General features: G+C 36.8%; 1 long non-coding RNA gene across 1 annotated transcript; it reads left to right on the top strand.

Annotated features, from left to right (window-relative positions):
* Nucleotides 1-13349: 13349 nt before the first annotated feature.
* Nucleotides 13350-23352, top strand: LOC139355812 (uncharacterized). The gene is made up of 3 exons (XR_011606908.1): nt 13350-13500; nt 20421-20520; nt 23230-23352. It is a non-coding gene; the product is annotated as an uncharacterized lncRNA (long non-coding RNA).
* Nucleotides 23353-24810: the final 1458 nt, after the last annotated feature.

Here is a 24810-nt window from a genome sequence, read left to right on the forward strand (position 1 = left end):
ATGTCTCATCCTTCAACAAGTGTTAACCCAAGAGGACTAGAACCTAATCAGTTTCGGCAAACAGATGTTATGCACATCCCTGAATTTGGAAAACTTAGATACGTGCATGTATCTGTTGATACCAACACTCATCTAATTAGTGCACATGCTCTTCCTGGAGAGTCCACTCGATATGTCATTAAACATGTTCTTTTAACTTTTGCTTTTATGGGGTTACCCACAAATATTAAAACTGATAATGGTGCAGGTTATGACAGCTCACAATTTCAACAATTTTGTCACATGTGGAACATCCAATATTTCATAGGCATCCCATGTAACCCCCAAGGATAGGCCATAGTAGAATGTGCCCACTCCACTCTTAAAAATATGTGCAAAAACAAAAAAGAGGGAATATGAGTAAGGACCCTGCAATGCTATTGGCACAAGCCTTAGTTACCCTTAATTTTTTGAATTTAGATAATAAATTTCAATCAGCTGTAGAAAAGCACTTTGCTAAAACCTCTCAAGACACAAAACCTACAGTTTTATGGAAAGATGTAAACAGTAATGTATGGTGTGGTCCAAATGAATTGTTAAAGTGGGGAAGAGGATATGCTTGTGTTCACACACCCTCAGGTCCTCTTTGGATTCCAGCACAATACATTAAACCATACCATGGCATCAACGGATACATGCACATACTTAAGTTATCCAAATTCAGGAATGTGTGTAACATCTGTTTGCCATAACTGATTAGGTTCTAGTCCTCTTGGGTTAACACCTGTTGAAGGAGGAGACATGCCTGTGAGCTGGCAATCTGGGCATTGCAGGATAATTTGTTTAGGACCCAACCCAGTACCCAGTCCGGTACCAGAAATGAAGGAAATTAGCCTGCAGGACCCACAGCCCCAGACAATGTGACTTCCTTGGATGATACAAGCCCTGGACATCACCTGGGGGATGCTGAAGAAGACAACTCAAGAGGCTGAACGAATCCTGCTCCAGACACAGACACCATTCACTCCAGATAATTTGTTCCTTGCTATGCTCTCTGTTGTACATTGTAACTCGCATAGGGTATTGATAGCTTTCATGCTCTTGCTTTGTCTGCAACCTGTACCTGCTACATTCTATTGGGCTCATATCTTAGATCCACTTTTCTTTTGCCCTGTCACTTGGGCAGACACTCCCTTCCCAACCTTTAACAACATAACTGCTTGGCTAGGAGGGATAGATTTACCCCCAGTGGGGTCCCTCGTTAATGGCACAAATTGGACTAAGGTGTCAGGTAATGCTGCGTATCACTCTACTATCCTTGCACTGTGTGTAAGTTATAAAAGTTCTAGCATTTACTGTGTACCTTCCCAAACACGCTTATGGCTGCATTATGGCAAAGGAAATGCCTTAACAGTCTTAGCTGCTGGTAGCCACAAACCGGGCAGTGCAATCGATGCCAATTTCCTAAACAGTCCTTCCTGTGCTAAAGAACAAAGCCAAGAAAGTAATGGATTCCACTTTAGCTGAGAGGTCTGTCATGGGGGACAAGCCCATAGCCTCCAGTTAGGCAATTATAACATCTTAGACTGGATCCCCCACGGCCATTTGCAGGGCAGCCTTACTGATGTCCTCATCCATCATGGCATCAATCACAGTTTCACAGCCACATCCCATTTCCCTGTGATTTGGGCTGATGGGGGGATGGAATATCCCAGACCCCAAGGAAAGTCCATGCCACTTCAAGACACTTTATAGTGACTGGGACATCTTAGCACTCCCTTGACATCTGGCATGGGACATACCATAATACCAGTCACAAGTATACTATAACCTTTATTCATAATCACATTGATCAGTGCCTAATTTGCACTACCTATCCATATGTTTTCCTCATAGGAACCAATATTTCTATTACACCCCAAAACTCCGTGTTTGTGACCCAGGTGCAGGGACAGGCTTGGTTCACCTCATGTATCACTAATTACAAAATGTCTAATTTAAATATTACTAGTGTCATGATATTAAGGAGACAATCTGAGGCATTCCTACCAGAGTCAGGGTCTGTGGGATGGATTCCACATCTCAGGAGTCTAATTGAATAGTTTCCTTCAGTCTGGTTGAAAATGGAAGTCCCTGGATAAAGGAGAAAGTTTACCACCAAAAAAGTAAACTTGTATTTATATTTGATAATTATTGAACATTGGTCCTGTTTTACAAAGGAGACATGTTAGTATTAATGCCTGGATGATGCTGTCTTTTTCAGGACAAATATTTTCTTTTTCAAATTTCATATAGTCTTTTCTTATATTCATGTGACTTTAAAGAGGAAGATTAGCCTCTATCATTTTGAGATGGCTGTTTGTCACACATGTTTTTTTCCCTCACCATATCTCCAGTAACTTTTAATGCTAAAAACTATAGCTGAGTTGAGCATTCACACCTGAGTGTCAAGTGCTACTCATCATCAAGTGAGAAGAGCACATTAGTGATTTCTGATAAAATGCTTGTCATACTAGCTTTAAAGAGAGCCAAGGAAGTTTGTTAAAGTCAGTATCTCCGAGTTTTGGTGTAAGCCCTGTCACAGCTTCCCTGTTTTTCCAGACAACAGAAAAGTAATTTCTGAAGTACTAGCCGCTACTCCACCCTCCCTGTGTCATAAGTATCTTAAATTTCGCTCAGCAACACAACTACCAAGGTGCAAACACAGACATCTACGTGTTGATTTGTTACACCATCTAGACAAATCTATACTCTATTTTATAAAATTGTATATTTTTTAATGTAGCCTTTTTACAAAGCATGGTGAAATATGGTTCTTTAAAATAAATCATGACTAGTAAAAGGACATTAAATTATATGTGTGAATTTATTAGAGCAAGATGGTTTATGAACAATTTTGACACTTCATATATTTATTTCTATTTATTATTGCTAATAATAACTATTACTATTTGGGAGTGTACTTTAAAAACAAACTTAGTCATTACATAATTAAAGTTTGAGCCATGGAGAACATTTTTGTGCTTAAGAAGGTTTGTGTTTAAGAGGATTTACTTTGGGGGAAAATGTTTCCATAGTAAAATATTACATCTTTGCCACAAATGTATTGTATATGCCACAGATGTATTGTGTTTGCCACAGATGTATTGTAGCAATAATTTAAACTCTAAGTTTGCAAAGATCACATAGCAGTAGCAATAATTTAAACTCTAAGTTTGCAAAGATCATCATGCCATTCTCTAAAATATGACTAAATATCTTTACATGTATATGCCTCCCAAACATGAAAACTCAATGCAGCAGAAAATGTCCCCCCAAAAATGTATAATTGCATATGATATGTCTAAGGATGAATCTATTAAAGTGTATCATATTCCACTCTGCTGTCATTTTATAACATAGAGGGACATTATGCATTGTATGATGCCAAATTTGAATTTATTGGGTTTTTTCCAAGCATTAGACTAAGATTGTGAATGATGTTTTTCTTGAAAAAAAGATTCCATTTTAAAAATATTTTAAAATATGTATTATCTAAGATACAGAAGGGCTGCTAAATTTTCAATTTATTTTAAACAAGAGGTATTTTCAAAGCCAGGTAAAAGCTTGTTGAACCCATGATAGCTTTCTTCTCTTGCTGAAAAAGACCATAAGTGATTATGATTAAGTTGTCTCTGAATGTAAGGAAAATGCTAATTTTACAATCCTACACTGAAAAAAAGTGTCCACTTATATCATTAAGCTTCACTCTTTATGCCTATGTAATTTAAAATAATACAAAAATAAGAGCTTATCATATTGACCTATGTGAAAATTTTCATCATTCTTAAATTAACTATTTCAACATTTATAGCAAAATAGTAATGATGCATTTAAATTAATGTGTATCAATTTTAATCAATAATTTAAGAATATGATATAGTACATGAAAATCTTCACTAAGAAGTTTATAATACTAACGTTTCTTAAGACAATTGAATAAAAAAATGTTTTAGAGAAAAATCAAGTAATCTTCCAGTATCTCCATGGATTAGATGTAAAGCATTCCAGGATATTCTGTTTACTCTCTTACTTTTAAATATCTCTTGGCAAGGAGATTTCATAAATATCTTTAATATTATATAGTCTTTACTTAGCTTTTAGGTTTGATACCTAGGATATCTAACTCTAATATGATTCCTAACTCTAACCTACAGGTATTCTTCTACAGCTTTTGATGTGTTACTCCACATAATTGAATAAAAATCTCTATGTATGAAGTGACCAAATAACAGATGATATAGGATTTCCCAACAGAGGATTATTTGGCTGGCAATAATTGTAGATCTGGTATATTTTTAAAGAATATTACCTTCTTGTGGAAATAAATCATGTTTTGACCATGTCACTGGGTAACTGGTGATTAAGTACTTTCTACTCATTGTTCTCCATGGTTCAAACTTTCATTATGTAATGAATAAGTATTAAGACTTTACATTGAAATGTACCTAGATTTCAACCTAATTTCTATTTACCAGTTTAACTGAGCTTGGTTTCAATACATATAAAATGGAGATAATTATCCTTATCTCCTATGACTCCTATAAGTTTTAAATGTGTTAATCTTAGTAAAAGTGCCCTGCATATTATTGATATACAAAAATACTCTGAACATTTTTCTTCCTTCTTGATCTGTTAGGAATGGAGTTGAGGCCATCTTATCAAAATCAAACTCTCTGCTAAGCTAGAATTTCTATTTCAAAGAAAAATGACATTAATCCAATTGCCCACCTCTTCCTTGCGGGCACCCCAGAATTTGACTGTTAGTCTACACACTATCTGACTTAAGCCCATACACACATATTTTAAGTAGTTTCAGTGCTTTGTAGAATACACCACAGGAATCACATCCTACTGTCATTGGCAATTGTGAAATTTCTCCGTGAGTGCCCTGATAGGACTGGGAAAGTGTATCCACAAATTCACTCCCTTTGAGGAAATTCTCAGTTGTAGACTCCCCATGTGCTCAGATTTGTCTCATCAATATATATAGATCTTCTGCCCTCAGACATTTGGACACTGCAGAATGGCTAAGAAGAACAGTTTAATGTGAAATATAGCAAAAGTATTTTGACATAGCTTTTTTCTTTCTAAGTGAACCTCCTCATGAAGAAGAAAAAGAGAGACTTAAGAGTGAAGAATTCTTCTAGTAACCAACTCTATTAGTTCAGCTGGCCTAGAATATGTCTGAGAATAAACAAGACATTTAAAGCATATTGGGCCAGGCACGGTGACTCATGCCTTTAATCCCAGCACTTTGGGAGGCAGAGGTAGGTGGATCATGAGGTCATGAGTTCAAGACTGGCATGATCAGTATGGTGAAACCCTGTCTCTACTAAAATACAAAAATGAGCCAAGCATGGTGGCACACACCTGCAGTGCCAGCTACTTGGGAAGCTGAGGCAAGAAAATCGCTTGAACCTAGGAGGCGGAGGTCGCAGTGAGCTGAGATCGTGACACTGACTCCAGTCTAGGCAACAGAGTGAGACTCCATCTAAAAAAAAAAAAAAAGCATATTGAATATTTATTTCTTTTTATTTGAATTTTGAAAAATAAAGCTGTCTTTGATTATATTTTACTTTACTATGGTGTGAACTGTTTTTGAAGAAAGTTTTGAATCTTATTCAGCTTTGTGTCACTGGAGGCTAGCACAGTGTATGGCACATACAAGCATTCAAAAAGTCTCTGTTGGATAATTAAACAAATAATTGAAGTGCAGAACTGAGGTAGGAGGCAGGGCTCAACTCTGAAGGCAGGGCTCAGACACCAGGCCAAGTAATTGAGGACTAGCTAAAACAGGGTGGCGGGTGGTAGAAGCAGCTTGCCATAAGGCACACCTACCAGTTTGCCATGTTATTTTACCATTACCATGGCAACACCTTGAAGCCACTTCCCCTTTCCATGGCAACAACCTGGAATTTACTATCCTTTTCCTAGAAATTTCTGCATAACATGCCCCTTAATTTGCATGTAATTAAAACTGGGTATAAATATGACAGCAGAACGGCTTTTCAGCTTTGGGCACCCTACCTAAGGGGTAACGCTACTCTGCAAGGATCAGTACCTCTGCTGCTGCTGCACACTGCTGCTTCAATAAAAGTTGCTGTTTAACAACACTGGCTAACCATTGAATCCTCTTCTGGGTGAAGCCAGGAACCCTCTTGGACTAAGCCCCAATTTTGAGATTGTTTTCCTTGCATCAGAACTTAAAAGAATATCAAATAAATTCATGTACTGATGTCTTTATTTCTCATCCAACTGTATAATTGAAAGTAATCTACAACCTTGAATCACCTTTTTAATTTTCTCTCAGTTTGTCCAAGCTGAAATTGATATATCTCCATTGTTCCCACAGCCTGCCTTTTCCTACTAAACAAAATCATAAAATAATAGCACCTGTTATTGATGTGCATATTTTATCTCTATATACAACCATTTCCATTTAATTGTACATTTATTTTTACTCTTTGGCTAATACTGTTTTACATATTAATTGAGGAACATAGACTTCTTTATGAAGACAGTAACTCTATTTTCTATAAAGTAATATGTAATACTTTTCTTTTGACAGAGACAAATTAGTTCCATTCATGGTGACAATGAGTATCAACTATTTCAAAGCACTCTTCTGAATATTTCAGTAGATTAAAATGTAAAGAATGTATAAAAGCTGCTGTCAAGTAACAAGTTTCATAGAAGTTATGAGAAGCATACATTAATATATAAATATTCTTGGTGTTGAGATTTGAAATGATAGAAATCTGAAAATCAGAGGAGACAGTCTAAGAGAGAAAAGAGGTATTTGCAAAGGTTTATATTTACAATGCCATATAATAAGTTCAGCAAACTATGATTAACATAGTTTGCCCAAAGAATAAAATGTACGTTTTAGTAACTTGAGAATTTGACACACCAAGAGATTGCAAATATTAGCATTAGATAAGTTATACTATAACCTTTTATGTTCATGTCCCAGTCAATAGGTGAAAATCAAACTTCATTCATTAAAGCTAAGATCAAGATTCATAAGAAGAAATCCTGCTAAAGTTACTTTCCATCTAATACTCCTCATTTGTAGGTATTGAGATTTCTCAGTTTAATGTTTTGATAGCTAATGAATAAAGTTGTCAAAGGGGGATTATGCAATTAATGGCACATAAAAAATAAAGCCACCAGTTTGCATTTTTTTTTTTTTTACAAATTATCATCTCAAACATTGGCTGCAGTTGGTAAACACCTCAACATTTTATTTTTTATCTATGGAATGATATTGACAATGAAATGTAAGTGATGCTGGGGGAGCTCAGCATGACTGGCTCCAATTTTGGATAGAGGTAGGCCAAAGGGGACAGATTAATATCAGTTTATATATGAAAAAGAAGGTAACTTTTGAAGAGTTGGAAAATGTTACTCAATTTCAATGTAATTGGCAGAAAATTGCTACAGGCTTATAGCATTTGCATAAGATTTAGCTTTTTAGAACAAGAAGCATATTGGAAGAGGTGAGCAAATTAGAGTGGACAAATGAGGTCATTCTACTGTGACTGGAACAATAAAACGAATAGAAGGCAAATGCACCATGTGATACATTCTATCTCACATAGACAGCTCTCCAAAGAGCTCACTGATTTAAAAGAGGTGAAACCATGTAAAAATGTAGAGCTACAATGGCAATCATAGCTGTGGCAGAATATCCTTTATTATTGTGGTTCTCATAGTTAATCCTTCATTGCATGGCATGAACTATGTTGCTTATTTAGCCTACTAATTTTCAGTTACCGTATGCAGCTGTATTACAGGAAGAATCCAAATTAAGCAGTAAGGTCATTTCCTAGCTTCAGCTTAGTGAAAGTGTACATGATCAATTACCTTCTGTAATTTAGAGCAGCCAATGTCCCAGACTGTTTTATTTTATTCTAGAAAGAAAAAGAAGTGATGTGTCACTGGAATAGGCTGCACAAAACAGGTGGAACAAAATAATGTTAGCAATGAATGGGAAATAAAAAGCATAAATTGGTACTTTACATTTTACAATCATACTCTTTCACTACAGACATAAAAATAGGCCTGGTATTATTATGATCATTTATTATAAAAAGCTTTAGAGGACATCTTCTATGTGTTAAACACTTTGTTAGACTTTAGAATGCAAAAATAAACAAGATATAATTTATGCCTGAGGGAAGTCTACTGAATAATGACAGAGAACATGATGCTATATGTGCTATGGAATATTAAATGTAAATAAAACAAGCTTTAAAGACAAGTCGGTTAAATTTTGACTCTGTCACTTTCTATCGTAAAAGAACTTGAGCAAGTTGCTTAGGCTTTCTGGGACATTTTCATCTATAAAGTGTGAATAAATAATATAGCTGGTGAAGAGGCATATTTTGAGAAGACAATGAGACTAAAGAGCTGGATGGGTCTCTAGGGAGGACCTGAAGGTAAAAACACTGACTTAGAAGATACAGGTACATAAACAGTATAAATAAATAAATAAATAAATATAAATAAATAAATAAAGAAATAAATAAATAACCAGTATGTAGGAGAACACTATAATTAAAGAGAGAAAAACAAAGAATACAGCTCTGGATAACACAAACGTGTGGAGTGGGTGAAAGAGAAGCTGGTACACAATAGCTAAGAGAAGGCCAGGTGTGGTGGCTCACATCTGTAAAATCCCAGCACTTTGGAGGCCAAGACTGGCCAATCACTTAAGCGCAGGAGTTCAAGACCAGCCTGGGCAACACAGTGAAATCCTTTCTCTGAAAAAAACACAAAAATTATCTGGGTGTAGTCGCATGTGCCTGTACAGGTATTCAGGGGGCTGGGGCCAAGAAGATCGCTTGAGCCTGGGAGGTCAAGACTGTAGTGAGACAAGACAGTGCCACTGCACTCCAGTCTGGGTGACAGAGTGAAATCCCATCTCAAAAAATAACAATAAATAAAAACAAACAAAACGGTGAAATCCTTTCTCTAAAAACAAAAACAAAAACAAAAACAAAACAAAACAAAAAAAACAACCACCAGAAATTAGCTTGGTGTGGTGATGCAAGAATCAGTATATATTACAGGAACAGAAACTAAAGGAGAATCAATGGCTTTGACTTAAAGGCCAGATCCATGAGAAGAAATGCTTGATGCCCAATTTCACTGCTATTATTATTTTTTTTTTATTTATTATTATTTTTTTTTTTTGAGACAGAGTCTCACTCTGTCACCCAGCCTGGAGTGCAGTGGCCGGATCTCAGCTCACTGCAAGCTCCGCCTCCCGGGTTTAGCCCATTCTCCTGCCTCAGCCTCCCCAGTAGCTGGGACTACAGGTGCCCGCCACCTCACCCGGCCAGTTTTTTGCATTTTTTAGTAGATATGGGGTTTCACCGTGTTAGCCAAGAGGGTCTCGATTTCCTGACCTCGTGATCCGCCCATCTCGGCCTCCCAAAGTGCTGGGATTACAGGCTTGAGCCAGTGCCCCTAGCCTATTGCTATTTATTATTAAACATGACTGTTAAGATGTAACATGGGATAACAGAATGAGCACTGGACTAGGAATCAAAAGTTACTACTCCCTGTTCCACTTGAAACTATCATTTCAACTTCTCTCATTCTTAGTTTCTTTAGGTATAACGGTGAGATGGCAACCATTTCTATAATCAGGCTTATCAGGAAAAACGTCAGATAAAATATGTAAAAAATGTTCCATACCTTGTGATCTGCCCGCCTCGGCCTCTCGGGAGGCGGAGCTTGCAGTGAGCCGAGATCGCGCCACTGCACTCCAGCCTGGGCGACAGAGCGAGACTCCGTCTCAAAAAAAAAAAAAAAAAAAAAAAAAAAAAAAAATGTTCCATAAGTGATAAAAGACTATAGATTCAAAATATTAATGACATTAAAAATACAGCATAAACAGGAAAATAAAATGTGACATATTCCAAGATATTTTTTAAAGAAATTCATTTTTAGTTCACAACTGAGGACGAACATTTTCTGTTGTCTTAGTTTAGGTTATTTTTTCAATTTCCTCTTCTCCACTGGACCCTAAGATAAGACTTCCACTCATGCATGCTCTTTAGACACTGCTGATGCCACTATATTACTGTGTCCGGAATTGGTGCGTTCGTGGTCTTGCTGACTTCAGGAGCTAAGCTGCCCACCCTGGCAGTGAGCGTTATAGCTCTTAAACACCGCCTGTCTGGAGTTGTTCATTCTTCCTGGTGGGTTCCTCGTTCTTCCTGTTCAGCGCCACAGCTCATAAAGGCTGCGGACCCAAAGAGTGAGCAGCAGCAAGAGTAATCGTAAAGAGCAAAAGAACAAAGCTTACACAGTGTCAACCGCTTACACAGCATGGAAGGGCACCACAGCGAGTTGCCACTACTGGTTGGGGCAGCCTGCTTTTATTCCCTTCTCTGACCCCACCCACATCCTGCTGATTGGTCCATTTTACAGAGAGCTGATTGATCTGTTTTACAGAGAGCTAGCTGATTGGTCCGTTTTGACAGAGTGCTGATTGGTGCGTTTACAATCCCTGAGTTAGACATAAAGGTTCTCCAAGTCCCACTAGACTCAGGAGTCCAACTGGCTTCACCTAGTGGATCCCACAGCCTGGCCACAGGTGGAGCTGCCTGCCAGTCCTGTGCTGCGGGACTGCATTTCTCAGCCCTCGGACCGGGCACCACGGGAACAGGGGGTGGCGCCCATCGGGGAGGCTCCGGCCACGCCAGAGCCCACCCCAGGGGCGGGAGGCTTGGGCGTGGCGGGCTGTAGGTCCCAAGCTCTGCCGGGGTCGGGGGGGTCGGGGGGGTCGGGGGGGTCGGGGGGGCCGGGAGGGCAGGGGGAGGTGGCTGAGGTCCAGCGAGAATTCAGGGGAGGCGGCTGAGGCCCAGCAAGAATTCCAGCGCGGTGCGTGTGGGCAGGCAGTCCTGGAGGACCCAGTGCAAACTCCGCAGCTGCTGGCCTGGGTACTAAGCCCCTCACTGCCCGGAGCCACCGTCAGGCCACTCTGAGTGCGAGACCCACGGAGCCCGAGCCCACCCGGAACACACGCTGTCCCACCAGCGCCACGGGCACCCCTGGTTCCCGCCCACGCCTCTCCCTCCACAGCTCCCCGCAAGCAGAGGGAGCCCGCTCAGGTTTCGGGCCAGCCAGAGATGGGCTCCCACAGTGTGTGGGGGCTGAAGTGTTCCTCAAGCGCCACCAGAGTGGACGCTGAGGCCGAGGAGGAGCGGAGAGCAAGGGCTGCTAGCATGTTGTCACCTCTCATTATGAGCAATCAATAAGTCAGTTGCCTTGAAGAGACAATCTAAAACTAATTTCAGAATTCTTAAAAGATAGTAATTTTGAATCTAAAACAGAGCTATTTGAACCAAAAAAGAAACCAAAAAACACTTTTAATTCTTACACAGAATAAAATGGAATTTTTAAGTTCCACAACATCCATTAGTAATTTCAGAGGAATTAAATCAAAACACAAATTACTTGTGCGAAAATTGACATGTAAATATTATTCAAGTCATTCCATTAAAAAATGTCATGGTGTGCCTCATATGTTATTTCAATTTCCTCTTTATTTCCTAATAAACTTTAGAAGTTTCTTCACTAAAGTTTTATTCCTTTCATGAAAGGAGTCTTATTTACATAAGATTTCCAAATGGATTACTATTGGTATATAGAAGCTATTAATTGTTCTGTATTCAGCTGGTAAGCACACATCTTAGTGAATTTTTTTGTTACTTTAAACAGATTTTCATTTTATTCCCTTGACTTTTCTGTTTAGGCCATCATAAAGTCTTCAAATAAAGATAATTGTTTTTTAGTTATGAAAGGTTTTAATTTTTACTATTTATTGTGTATGCATTAAATAAAATTTTATGACAATGTGAAATAATTGTAATAATGGTAGTTATCTTCTAATTTTCTTAACTTGTATTTATAAAAGAATCAAGATGTATCACTTTCTAAAGTTGAATGTATTAAGAGTCTGCATCAAATGAATAAAGCTATATATAAGATTAATTAAACTTAAATGATAATTTGAAAGTGGAATTAAACGTGTGCTGTGATTTGAATGTTTGTTTCCTCCAAAATTCATGTTGAAATTGTATTGCCATTGTGATGGCATTGGGAGGTGGGGCCTTTAAGAGGCATTTGGGTCATGATGGCTCCATCTTCATGAATGAACCAATGCCTTTATCCTGGAAGGGGGTTCTCCCTTTCTTGCTCTCTATCTCACTCTCTTTTTCCCATCCACCATAGAATGATGCAGCAAGAAGTCCCTTGAAAGATACTGGCCTGTTAATCTTAGACTCCCCAGTCTCTGGAACCATGAGCCAATCAATTTCTGTTTATTGTAAATTACTCAATCTGTCGTATCCTGTTACAGCAACACAAAACAAAGACAATGTGCAAGTTTTGATGAAGAATATTTAATAGTGTTTTCCAAATTGTAGGATTAATATAAAAATCATTTTATAGCCAAGGTGTCCAGAATAACAGTTGACTTAAGTGATATATAAATGTATAACTTTCTGATGTTACAGTCTGAGCTTAAGCACAGCATTATGTCGTGCCTTAAGTCTCACCCATATCTGATTTGGATGAGACTTTGTACTTTGGACTTTTGAGTTGATGCTGGAATGAATTAAGCCTTAAGCGGCTCTTGGGATGAAATGAATAATATTATTTGTGAGAAGGAGAGGAGGTTTTAGAGCAGTGAGTAGAATGTTGTTGTTGAATTGTCTGTCCCTTCTAAAACTCATATTGAAATGTAATGGCCATTGTGATGTCACTGGGCTGAAACAGCAGCTGCTTCTGCTGTGTTGTGCTATTGCCCTCATCTGTAAGGTTCCAGATGACTTGCTGTTGTGTCCAGTTTCCAAGCCACAAAATGGAAAACTGAAGGGACAGGAGGAGCCCAACCCTTTCCTTAAGGGCTTGCCCTGGCATGTAAATTTATCGTTTTATTCATCTCTGATTGACATAACTTAGTTCCATGGCTGCACTGGCTGCAAAAGGGCCACGGAATGTATTATTTAGCTAGTCAGACAAGTTCCCAGCTTAATATTCCATTACAATATATAAGAAGGGCAAAATAGGTATTGGGACTCAAGGAAGATAGCTATCAGTATTTGCTAAAATCTTACAGGATTTTGAAATATTAATGAATGCTGATTTTTTCCCCACATTTTCTTGAACCATTTGTTCTCTTCTATGGTCTGAATATTGTTGTGCCCCTCAAATTCATAGTGAAACCTAACCCTCATTGTGACAGTATTAGAAAGTGGGGCCTTGAGGAAGTGATTAGGTCATTAGGGCTCTGCCCTCATGAATGGAACTAGTGCCATTATACAAGACACTCCTGAGATCTAACTAGCCCCTGTCGCCATGTTAAGACATAGTGAGACGGTGCAATCTATAAAACAGAGAACCCTCATCGACACTGAATCTCCTGGAGCCTTGATCTTGGATTTTCTAGTCTCTATAACTGTAAGAAATAATTTTCTCTTGTTTATAAGTCATCCAGTTCATGATATTTTTGTTATAGCAGCTTGAATGTACTAAGATATTCTCCATGAGCTTCGTCTTCAATTTAGTCTGTGGTGACTATTGTCTCAGAGAAAAGGTAACAGTGCCCAAAGTAGGAGGAAATGCATGAGTATGGTTTTTTGAGTTTCAAACACTGAAAGATTCAGTGCATTATGCTTTTTCCTTAAACAATATGTGTAGCGCATATAAATATTTATCACATTAAGGAGGAGGTAGGAGTTAAAGTGAAGTGAAAGAGAAAGTAATACACACCCTATTTGTTGGAGGGAGGTAGAGAAGAGGGAGCAGATTGATGGCGTTTCATGGGTCACCATGTTACTCCTTGGTCCTAAAGAAGCTATCAGATTCTATAGCTGTTTCAAATAAACTCTGGCATAGCACAGAACTATTACAGGTTCTGAAAAATATAATTACATCTACTATCAAATCTTCAACTTTACATTGTCAAAAAAGTCAACTTCCCTCACCCCAGCTTCCATCTAATTTAGTTCTGGACTCTGCAATTTGGGAAACCAAGTGTGTTTTGTTTGTTTCTTTCCACCTTTCTCTTTAGCAATTTGAGGATATGAAAATTCTCATTTACTAGAAAGAGAAAACACAACCACAACCAAAACTTGACAAGTTGCCTGCAAAATGTGTGATAATAGCAGAGAGTAACACTATTGAGGTTTAAAAGAAAACCAAGAACTGGAACAGTTGCCCAGTGCATGTTAATATGCTGTTCTTTTTGCCATAGCTAATTTCTTATTTATGACAAAATCTATATTGCCTTAGGCAGTTACTTAAAATCGCATTATAGTGATTACCAGGAAGTTTTAGAAACTAAATATAAAGAGTATTAACAATAAATATTGATTGCAGCTGTAAATGAATGTATGTGAATTTCATTGCCCTTTAAGAAAAGAGAGAGATCATATGCTCCAAGAGGTTGGGTGGAAATTATACAGGTGTTAAGTTTTACTGATTTTTGACTGGACTCATGCTACATCATTTGTTTACCATTGGTCATCTAGTTCCAACTCAAAGTTTAATACGCATCTAAGGATTAGTCTATTTTTACTCATCTTTTTTTAAATGAGATGAATTTTGCTACTATATTTGTTCTTTCACACTATGACTTAAAACACTTTTGCTATATGAATTGTTGAATATTAAAAGATCAGACACACAAACACAGCATGTTCAAATGACTGCGTTAGAAAATATAATATGCTATCTTTTTGGTAAGTCCTTTAAATACTATAATACATTTTTTAAATTATGTAATTTATATTTTTATGATTTATTGATTTATTCAAGTATGGTCAGGTATTAAGAAAAATACTTTGTAAAGAAAAGTATTTAATCCTGAAGAACACCAGTGAGTTCATCATACCCTTCTCTTGGTTGTATATTGTATTTCACGCCTCCAGTAATGGTACCCCCTCTGTTCTCCTTTGTTTCATGCATTTTAAGCTTAGTTTTGTCTCTTTCCTCCCTTAACATCCTACTCCCCCATAAGTACCTACACCAATGCATTTAATATATATCCTTATCTATGAATTTGTCCTATAGCATATGTAGTTTTTGTGGGAAGAGGAAGTATGGTTTCCAATTTACATAAATGTTAATGTTTTCCAAATCTGTTTCTGTTACCTACTTTTATCATTCATCAACATTTTTGAGATTTATATTGTTCTATTAATAATTAAATTTTTGTTTCCTAATGTGCCAAGTGCTCAGTACTACAGATTTCCAGCATTTTACTGATCCATTACTATAATGATTGATACCCAGAGTTACCCTCAATTCCCAGCTAACATAAATAAGGCTTTGGTGAATATCCTTTCACATGCCACCTTACAGACCTACATGAAAACATTTCTAAGCTAAATACCCAGGAGGGAAATACAGGGCCTTAGAAGATGCAAACACATGGCTTTATTAAGTTCAGTCAGATTGACCCAGTACGGCCTCAGTAATGTACATTTCCCAGTTCAGAGCTCCCATCTATCAACACCTCCAAGAGTAATTATCCTTATCCATCTTTCCAATACTTGTCACATTATGAAGTAACTTCTCCTATTGTTTAACTTATTCAATTTGTGCTTCTCTAATGAGTTAAAGCAATTCTTTATATACTTGTCAGCCATTCAGGCTTCCTTTTTCATTTTTCTCTTGGATCTTCACTCTTTTTGGTGATGTGTAAGGTATTTTTTGCAGTCTACATATTAGTAACTTGTTAGTTTTAAACATTGCAAAAGTCCTTTCTTCGTGTCATAATCTGCCAAATTTATCTGTGGAATTTTTGTTCAATATATATTGTTATTTTTGATGTAGCCAAACCCATCATTTTTAAGCCTTGGAAAGCTTATACTTTTAAAATCTTAACAAATTTCCCCAACCTTTGGTCAGCAGGATTATGTTCCTACATTTAAGGGAAGAAACTTTACAAAGAGTCTAAGGTAATCACGTAGGAGTTTACATCTCTTTTCAGATTCCATTTATTTACCCTGTATAAGAAAGTTCACAATTACATGTGAATATAATTATATTAAATCTATTAAAAAATCATGCACTTAACCAGGTAATACAAAATAATACAATGATAAAAAGCATTAAAATATATGAATAAAATAACCAAGATTTTCTTTTTCTTTTCCATTTTTTTTTTTTTTTTTTTTGAGGTGGCGTCTCACTCTGTTGCCAGGCTGGAGTGCAGTGGTGCAATCTCAGCTCAGTGCAACCTCCGCCTCCAGGGTTCAAGTGATTCTCCTACCTCAGCCTTCTGAGTAGCTGAGACTACAGGTGAGCACCACCACGCCCAGCTAATTTTTTTGTATTTTTAATAGAGATAGGGATTCACCATGTTGGCCAGCATGGTCTCAATCTCTTGACCTCGTGATCTGCCCACCTAGGCCTCCCAGAGTGCTGGGATTACAGGCGTGAGCCACCGTGCCCAATCAAGAACCAGGATTTTCTGTAGGTATCAATGGTAGTTATGAAAAGAAAGTGATTAGAAGAGACAAACAAATGTAAAGCAGTATCCTTAGATGCTTGAATGTGTTCAAATTATGACCTCTCACTTCAGAATTAACCTGAAACCTAAAAGGATGATTGGAATACAAGCAAACACTGTGAGGGATATTGCAGAACCTTTGTAAAAGCAAGTTGAAGGGAAAGTATATGTTCATTTGCAAAGAGATAATCATATTCTCATTCCTTACCAATTGTCAAAATTTCTTCTCTCCACTAGAATATTGGGTACGTACTTACTCAATAAGTATGCAAAACTACTATCAACATTTAGTGTTGGTGATTTTCCCAGCTATCTGTCATTGACTTTCTACCTATAGGTCTATACTGAGTTCATATGATTTAGAGTAGGGGTCCCCAACCCCTGGGCTATGGACCAGTATCAGTCTGTGGCGTGTTAGGAACCTGGCTGCACAGCAGGAGGTGAGCAGCAGGCTAGGGAGCACTACCAAGTTCCACCTCCTGTCAGATCAGCAGCAGCATTAGATTCTCATAGTGAACAGTGCATGTAAGGGTTCTAGGCTGCATGCTTCTTATGAGAATCTAATGCCTGATGATGTGTGGTGGGACAGGTTCATCCCAAAACCAAAACTATCTTCTCCCTGCTATCCATGGAAAATTTGTCTTCCACAAAACCACTCCCTGGTGCCAAAAAGGTGGGGGACCGCTGATTTAGAGCCTCTAAAATTATTCCTATATACTTTTTTCCTATTCTCATTTCCAACACTCTGCTTGGATGAGCTCCATACCCGTAACTATCAACAACCACCCATGCATAATCTCCCATTGCCTAAATCTCTCAGAACAATATATCCAGCATAGGTGCTATTTCCCTTAAGAACCTCTTTAAATCTTTCTCCTTTGCTCTCCCTCTTGCTCTTTCTCTCTAACACTATCTCTGTCTCTCTTCCTTTCCTTTTTTGACCCACAAAACAATCTCATCCCTATCTGATTGCAGACCCCCTTATAACTCATAACTTACTTCCATAAAAATATTTATAAAAATGAATTTTAAAGATTTTTCTCTCATAACCTAGATATGAAAAATATTATACAAATACTACATGTAATTTGATGGTTGATATGTTTTTTGTCAGTTGGGGGATGCAGATGGGAAGCAATAGGAAGAGATAGAGAGGAATACAAGAAAATTCCATATTTTCACATCTTTCTTTGACTCTATTTAGCCTGAAGAATAATTTAACTCCAAATTTATTATAAAATGTTATAAAATAACATTTTATTAAAAAGTGCTATTTTGAGACTATATTGTTTCAAATACAAATTTTTATCATAAGCCTTTAGTAACTCAAGATTTTAAAAATTTAATTATCTTAATGTATGTTGTTCATATTTTGAAAGAAAATTAGAATGGAAAAAAAAGAAAGTAGGGCCCCAAATGACAATGCTGCATTTCTTGATACTTTTCTCAATTTTTCTTGCATGATAGTGATTAATGATCCCTGACTTTGGCTGTTTCTTATCAAGTTCCTTCAGGTTCTGATTTAGAAAGTGAAGCTTAACCTTTCTACTCTTGATCAAGGATACAGAGAGGCTTCTGGATAATAACAGACTACAAATGAGAGCTCCTTAAACTGTAAAGATAAAAGCTGAGAAATAAGATAACAACTTTTAAAATCATGAAGTTTATGGATGGGGTAGACATAAACTTATTCCCAAATTTTAGTCTACTAACATCAGGAGAATTTACTGAGATTTACTTAAAAATAACAATAAAATTGTTAAATTGCAAGTCATCTATATATACAGAGCAGTAACAAGTAGTTCATGTAAGTAAATAAATTTAAGGAATTTTAGATAGATTCATAGGGAATAAATTTAGACTTATTCATAGATGATAAATCTGGATTTAATTAACAAAGTAAGGTAAGAATATTTAGAAATCTATGTCTAAATGTAGAGATAAGTAAATTGGGAAAATTTCCACTTCACCTATTCACAAAATATCTGGCTATATAGAACATTTTGTTAATCACAACAAGCATGTTACTTTTTATAAAAATTGTATCTTTGTGCTCTGGATGTTAGATGTGAGGTCTAGAGGTCTGGATATGATAGATCTTTCCATCTTGCCCTCACATATCCTTGGCAGAACTCTACATGCTCCTGGAAAGTGTCCCTCTCTGTCCCCAATATTCCCCTCCCCAACCCCACTCACAATACTCACTGAGTCACCACCATCATTCGTACAACAATCACCAGCATTAGTCTTCTTAGGCTCTTATAAAAAATAAAAACAAAAACAAAAAACCCAAGATCTTCAGATCCTCTTTAAAAACTAAAAAGACAGGCTGGTCATGGTGGCTCATGCCTGTAATCTCAGCACTTTGGGTTGCTGAGGCAAGCGGATCACTTGAGGTCAGGAGTTCAAGACTAGCCTGGACAACACATTGAAAGCCCATCTCTACTAAAAATACAAAAATTGCATGGGTGTGGTGGCCCGCGCCTGCAATCTCAGCTACTCAGGAGGCTGAGACTTGAAAATCGTTTGAACCTGGGAGGTGCAGGCTCCAGTGAGCCAAGATCAGGCTATGCACTCCAGCCTGGGCAACAGAGCAAGACTCCGTCTTAAATAAATAAATAAATAAATAAATAAAAGACAATAATACAGGAGTTATTAAGAAATAATTAGGCAGCTAGAAAGGGTGAAACTTCTCGGTGGAATTTTCATTTCATAAAAAGCAGCCCCCAAACTATTTCCTGTCTAACAGAAAGCAGCCTGACAAGTCAGGCACAGACATGCAAAGTAGGAACTTTTATATGTAAATACTGGCAGCTGTACCTGGAAGCCAGGTACATTCAATATGGCATCTCCTGCCCTCTTTTCCTTGTCACCGTGTTTATGGGTATCATCCTAGCCTCCAGGTAGAACCACGTGTACAGGCATTATGGCTGCCGCCAGGTGGAGGCCATATTTGCATAATAGAAGTCTAGGGTGGGAGGGCCAGTCTTTCCAGGGCTAGGTAAATAGCACAGCTGGTCAACCCAATCCCCTGAGCCCTATGTAAATCAATCACTGCCTCCTCAAGCCTCTGTACAAAACCGATTGTGTTCCCTGGCAAATTGGAGACCCTCTTTTGGGTGACCTGTTTTCTCAGCATGAGGAAGCTTTTTCTCTCTCTTTTCTTTTTCTATTAAACTTTGCACTCCTAAACTCACTCCTCATGTGTGTCCATGTCCTGAATTCTTCTTTCTCGACTGAGACCAACAGCCAGGGTACATACTCCAGAAAATGGAGCACTTTCAGCAATGTTGAGTTTACTTACTTGTCAGTCAAGTGAACACACATTAGAAGATGAAAGGCATTGAGTAGGTTAATGAGGGGGAAAGGGTGAGCTTTTTAAATGCTAGAAAGGTGAGGAGTCTGTGGTGGCTGTGCTTGTTTAGGATTAAAAACTAACACTCTATCAGATAAGATAGTCTACACATCTACATACAGTTGGGCTCAACAACATCTATTTGTTATTTGTCATGAAAAAGCCTTCAGTTAGGGCCACTAAATTTCTGACAAACTTGAAACAACTCAAGTTTTTGCTCTGGATTTATTTCGCTAGAGGTGTGTAAGATGAACTCACTGAAATATCTAGAAGTTGGTCCTTTAATAACTTTATTTGTTTAGAACTAGGTATGGAAAAACACAACATTCCATTTGATACCTCCTAAGCAAGGAATACATTGGTCTCCTAATGAACCTGAAAATTCAGGTTACCCTGATTACCTGGCCTCTAATCTCCTAATCTGATCTCATCTAGCATATCCCCTCAACTCCCAAGACCCTCAGGAAATCATTGTCAATTCTTATCCAAATCTCCTATTCCCTGCAGGTTTTTATTCATCTGTTTGGGAAGTCCCTCTCTCTTTCTTGTTCAAACTAAAATCTGACTCTGCCCTGATGACTCTGCATCACTCCAGACCCATGAGAAGGTAACTATTTTTTTCTTAAACAACCTCAGACATTGGGCTTCAAAGTGTCCTCTGTGCTCACATTGCCTCTTCTAGTCCATTCTCCTTGTCCTCCAAAACAACAACAACAACAACAATCCCAGCTTTGAATTACATGTCAATAGACCATGTGATAGATTGAGTGGTCTACCCCCATACTGGCACTGGGTTTGTCCCAGTCATTTGCTTTGGCCAATGAAGTAATTACAAACATTATGCAAGTAGGCATTTGCAAATTGCTGACACTTGGGGCTTGCTCTATCTTTGTTTACAGGAATTTTACAATTGCTAGACTGTGTAAGAGCCCAGGCAATTATGTTGTGTACCCACAGGCCCTTGGTAAAGTCATCTCATTGCCCATACAGGCCCCCAATCAAACTTCTAGATATTTCAGTGAGTTCATCTTACCCATCTCTAGCCAAATTAATTCAGAGCAAAAAAAAAAAAAAAAAAAAAAAAAAAAAAAAAAAGAATTTCCTAGCTAATCCATAGAATCCTGAGACATAATGGTAACTGTTTATTGTCTTAAATCTGTAATCATAGAATGGATTTTTTTAATATTGCAAAAGCTAATACGGATTACATCACCCAATTCTCTTACTAGACTGTAAACCCTATGAGGACAAAGATAAAATTTTTCTCTCCAATGCTGCAGCTCCAAAGTCTAGAAAATTTTAGATGTTCAACAATTTCTTCTTCAATAAATAAAAAGGTTAAATATATTCTTAGATCAATATTGCCCCAAATTAAGTATTAAAATAAAATAAATATTTACTTTATGGTTCACAGTTCCTGAAAATTAGAATATATAAATATCCTAGAAAATAATTTTGCTAAAACTATAGTAAACTTAAATTTTTTCCAACGCTCTCTTTTGCAACATTAAAGTGGTAGTGTGATAATGATGACATGGTAATGGTAAATTACAATGATTATAACATTAACATCATATAATTGTTGTTATTTATTGAAAATCCCTTGAATCCTCATATGCCATTGAATGTTCAAGTGAAACTTCTAAGATAGACAATATTATTATCTCCGTGTTATTGAGGAAAAAACCTGAACCTTCACAATATTAGCCATTAATCCAAAGTCTCACAGTTAGCAAGTGCTCGATTATATATTCAAAACCAGAAATTTCTTATTCCAAGGCATTAGTTATATTCTCTCTCTGAGTGAATCTTATTTATATCCCTGTTCTTAAAATCATTTTTGAGATAGAAGGAAACTTAGAATATATCTGATTCCATTTCTCTATTGAGTAGGTGAGGAAACAGAGAGCAACAAGGTCAACTAATGTGTCCAAAAGGACATAGACAATAATTTATTCAATAAATGTGCCATGAATTTAGAGACTAGTAGCAAGTAGATAACAAATGGAAAAAGAAAAGATGTTTTCATATATTAAGATTGTACCATGTGCTGGGCACTGGATAGGTATAGTTATGTGTATAACTTGGTTTATTCCTCACAGGATGCCAGTTAGGTAAGTGCATCAGTTCTACTGATGAGTATTCTGGAATTCAGAAGTGACTAGAGGCAAAACAATATGTATGAAATTCAAACATACTTCTATATGAATTCAAATAGCATGCTTTGTCAGTAAATATACATCAGCTGGGAATTATATTCTTTTTCTGTATTTTTAGCAGTGTCTTAGGAAGAAAGGCAATTTATCTGAAAAAGAATATTCTATTAAAAAGAAATCTCTATGTAAGAAAACTAGGATCTTCTAATATTTTGTTAGTTAAACTAGTGAACAAGAGGAATAGAGGTTAAAACAAAAGTCAGGTCAGAGGAGGAAACATGTTGTTTTAAAAAAAATTATTCAAAAATATATTTCTGAAATAGAGTAAATGTCAGCTATGTGCAACACACATAGTCTATTTCAGAAACATATACATAAATACATAAACATACACATAAATATATAGAATGTATAATTGTGTGTGTGTATATATATACACTATTAAAACAGAATTCATTAGGATTTCACATATATATATATATACACACACACACTATTAAAACAGAATTCATTAGGTTTTCACAATAGGTTTTCCATAAATGTCATTTTGTTTTGTTTTGTTTTTTGTTTTTGTTTTTGAGATGAAGTCTCATTCTGTCACCCAAGCTGGAGTGCAGTGGTACAATCTCGGCTCACTGCAAGCTCTGCCTCCCAGGTTCACGCCATTCTCCTGCCTCAGCCTCCTGAGTAGCTGGGACTACAGGTGCCCACCACTATGCCCAGCTAATTTCTTTGTATTTTTTAGTAGAGACAGGGTTTCGCCGTGTTAGTCAGGATGGTCTCGATCTCCTGACCTTGTGATCCATCTGCCTCGGCCTCCCAAAGTGCTGGAATTACAGGCTTGAGCCACCACGCCCAGCCCACAAATGTCATTTTTCTGTTCCAGGAACCATTGTAGGATCCCACATCAACTGTCATGTCCCGTAGTCCCATACACACACTTTTATTCCCCCAGTGCCTTTAAATGTATTGTTCCTTCCCTCCCTTGACTTTTCCTCCGTTGCCTGCCTGGTGACCTTGTCATTTTTTTTTTTTCCATACAATTTCAACTTTTATTTTAGATTCAGGAAGACCATATGTAAGTTTTTTATATGCTGATGAATATATTAAAATTATAATAAAATTCACTCATTTTTCTTCTGTAATAAAATTTGTTACAGGTTAACAATCTGGAAATTACATCAAGGTTCTGCTTATATAGTACACATAAAAGGCACAATGATTTGTGCCTTTTTAAAATATTTTAAATATTTAAAAAATGATTTTAAAATATCAGGAGGCACTTGCCTTCAAGACGGTACATGAAGGAGTGATTCACCTAGAACAACCCGGCTTCAGTGGCCAGTTTCAGCATTCCATGTCAGTGGTGATCAGTTTACTGAGAAGGAAGCCATGGGATGGGCAAGTTCTTCTAGAGGTAACTGCAGTATTTTAATTACCTAATTGTCTACTTTCTGAACCAGATTGTGAGTTATTTAAGTGATTGAGATTAATAACTGATGAATGAATTAATTAATGGATGAGGCAAGGGTTGGAATAAAGTTACCAAGTGAAAAATTTAGCGTACTTGTAATATATGATACACCTTGGTCAGAGACAGGTCAGGATGATACAATATAGATGAAAACTTACAAAAATGCATCAATATGTAACATTTGAGAAACATATTTTGCACTCAGTGAATCTTTGCTCCAGATACTACAAATGACAAAGAAGATCACAAGTTATTTTTAATTTTTTATGTATTAAATATTATTAAGAATATTATCAAATTAAAGTTTGAAATGCCTCCTATTTCCATGGGTTTAGTGAAATATTAAAATACATTTTAATATACTTCTTAAAATAGCCCCAAACTAGATGAGAGTTATCATTTTACATTAACATAATGCCAACATAATTTCAATTTAAATACATTTCCATATTTTTTATCAGAATTGTGTTAATATTCAAGTTCATTACCTCTTAACAGAGACTTATTCCATTTAGAGGTTATATGAATATGTTAGTTGTTAAGCATACTTACAACAGTTGAAATTTCTTAATTAAAAATTGTTATTGAAATACAAAATGTGCAGCATAGCAGTAGGCAAAGCAAGCCAGATACAATTCTTTTTGTATGTCTTTGGCTGTTGTCTTCTTTCCATTACACTTGAGAACCCAGGAAGATAAGTTAATATCCTTTTCAGCTTAATTTCATTTATTCTAATAATTGTAAATGATATTCAGAAATGCTATTTTTTCTGGGTTTAATTCTAAAAATCTTTCTTCCATACCCTAAAAACCTATCTTCTGTGCTTTCTGAGAAATAGCAAGTGCTTTAATGGGGCAACCACCTTGACTACTTATTGGAAGTGATTTCCTACACAGCCTGGTTGCTATGAATCAGTATTCACATCATAAAAAATATTAGACTAGGGAAAAAATCACTATAGAAATCTTTGATTAGGTTACTAATTGTATGCTATTAAAGACATGTACCACACATTCAGGATTTAAAACATTATCTTTTGGGACATACTGACAGGCAGTCAGGAAATACATTTTTCAGTTAGAATGTGACCACCAAATACTGTCTTATTGACTGACAGTTGCATTATGAATTTAAGCTGGGGATATAAAGTAGTCAATTGAACTACACATTTATCACTACCTGCAGTTGTGGATAAGATGAAAATAACTTGTTAACATGAGTTGGTGGAGGTTACAGTTTCCAGGAGCTATTGATTTAGTTCTGTCTG

The sequence above is a fragment of the Macaca nemestrina genome, chromosome 8, assembly GCF_043159975.1.
Source record: "Macaca nemestrina isolate mMacNem1 chromosome 8, mMacNem.hap1, whole genome shotgun sequence".
NCBI classification, from domain to species: Eukaryota; Metazoa; Chordata; class Mammalia; order Primates; family Cercopithecidae; genus Macaca; species Macaca nemestrina.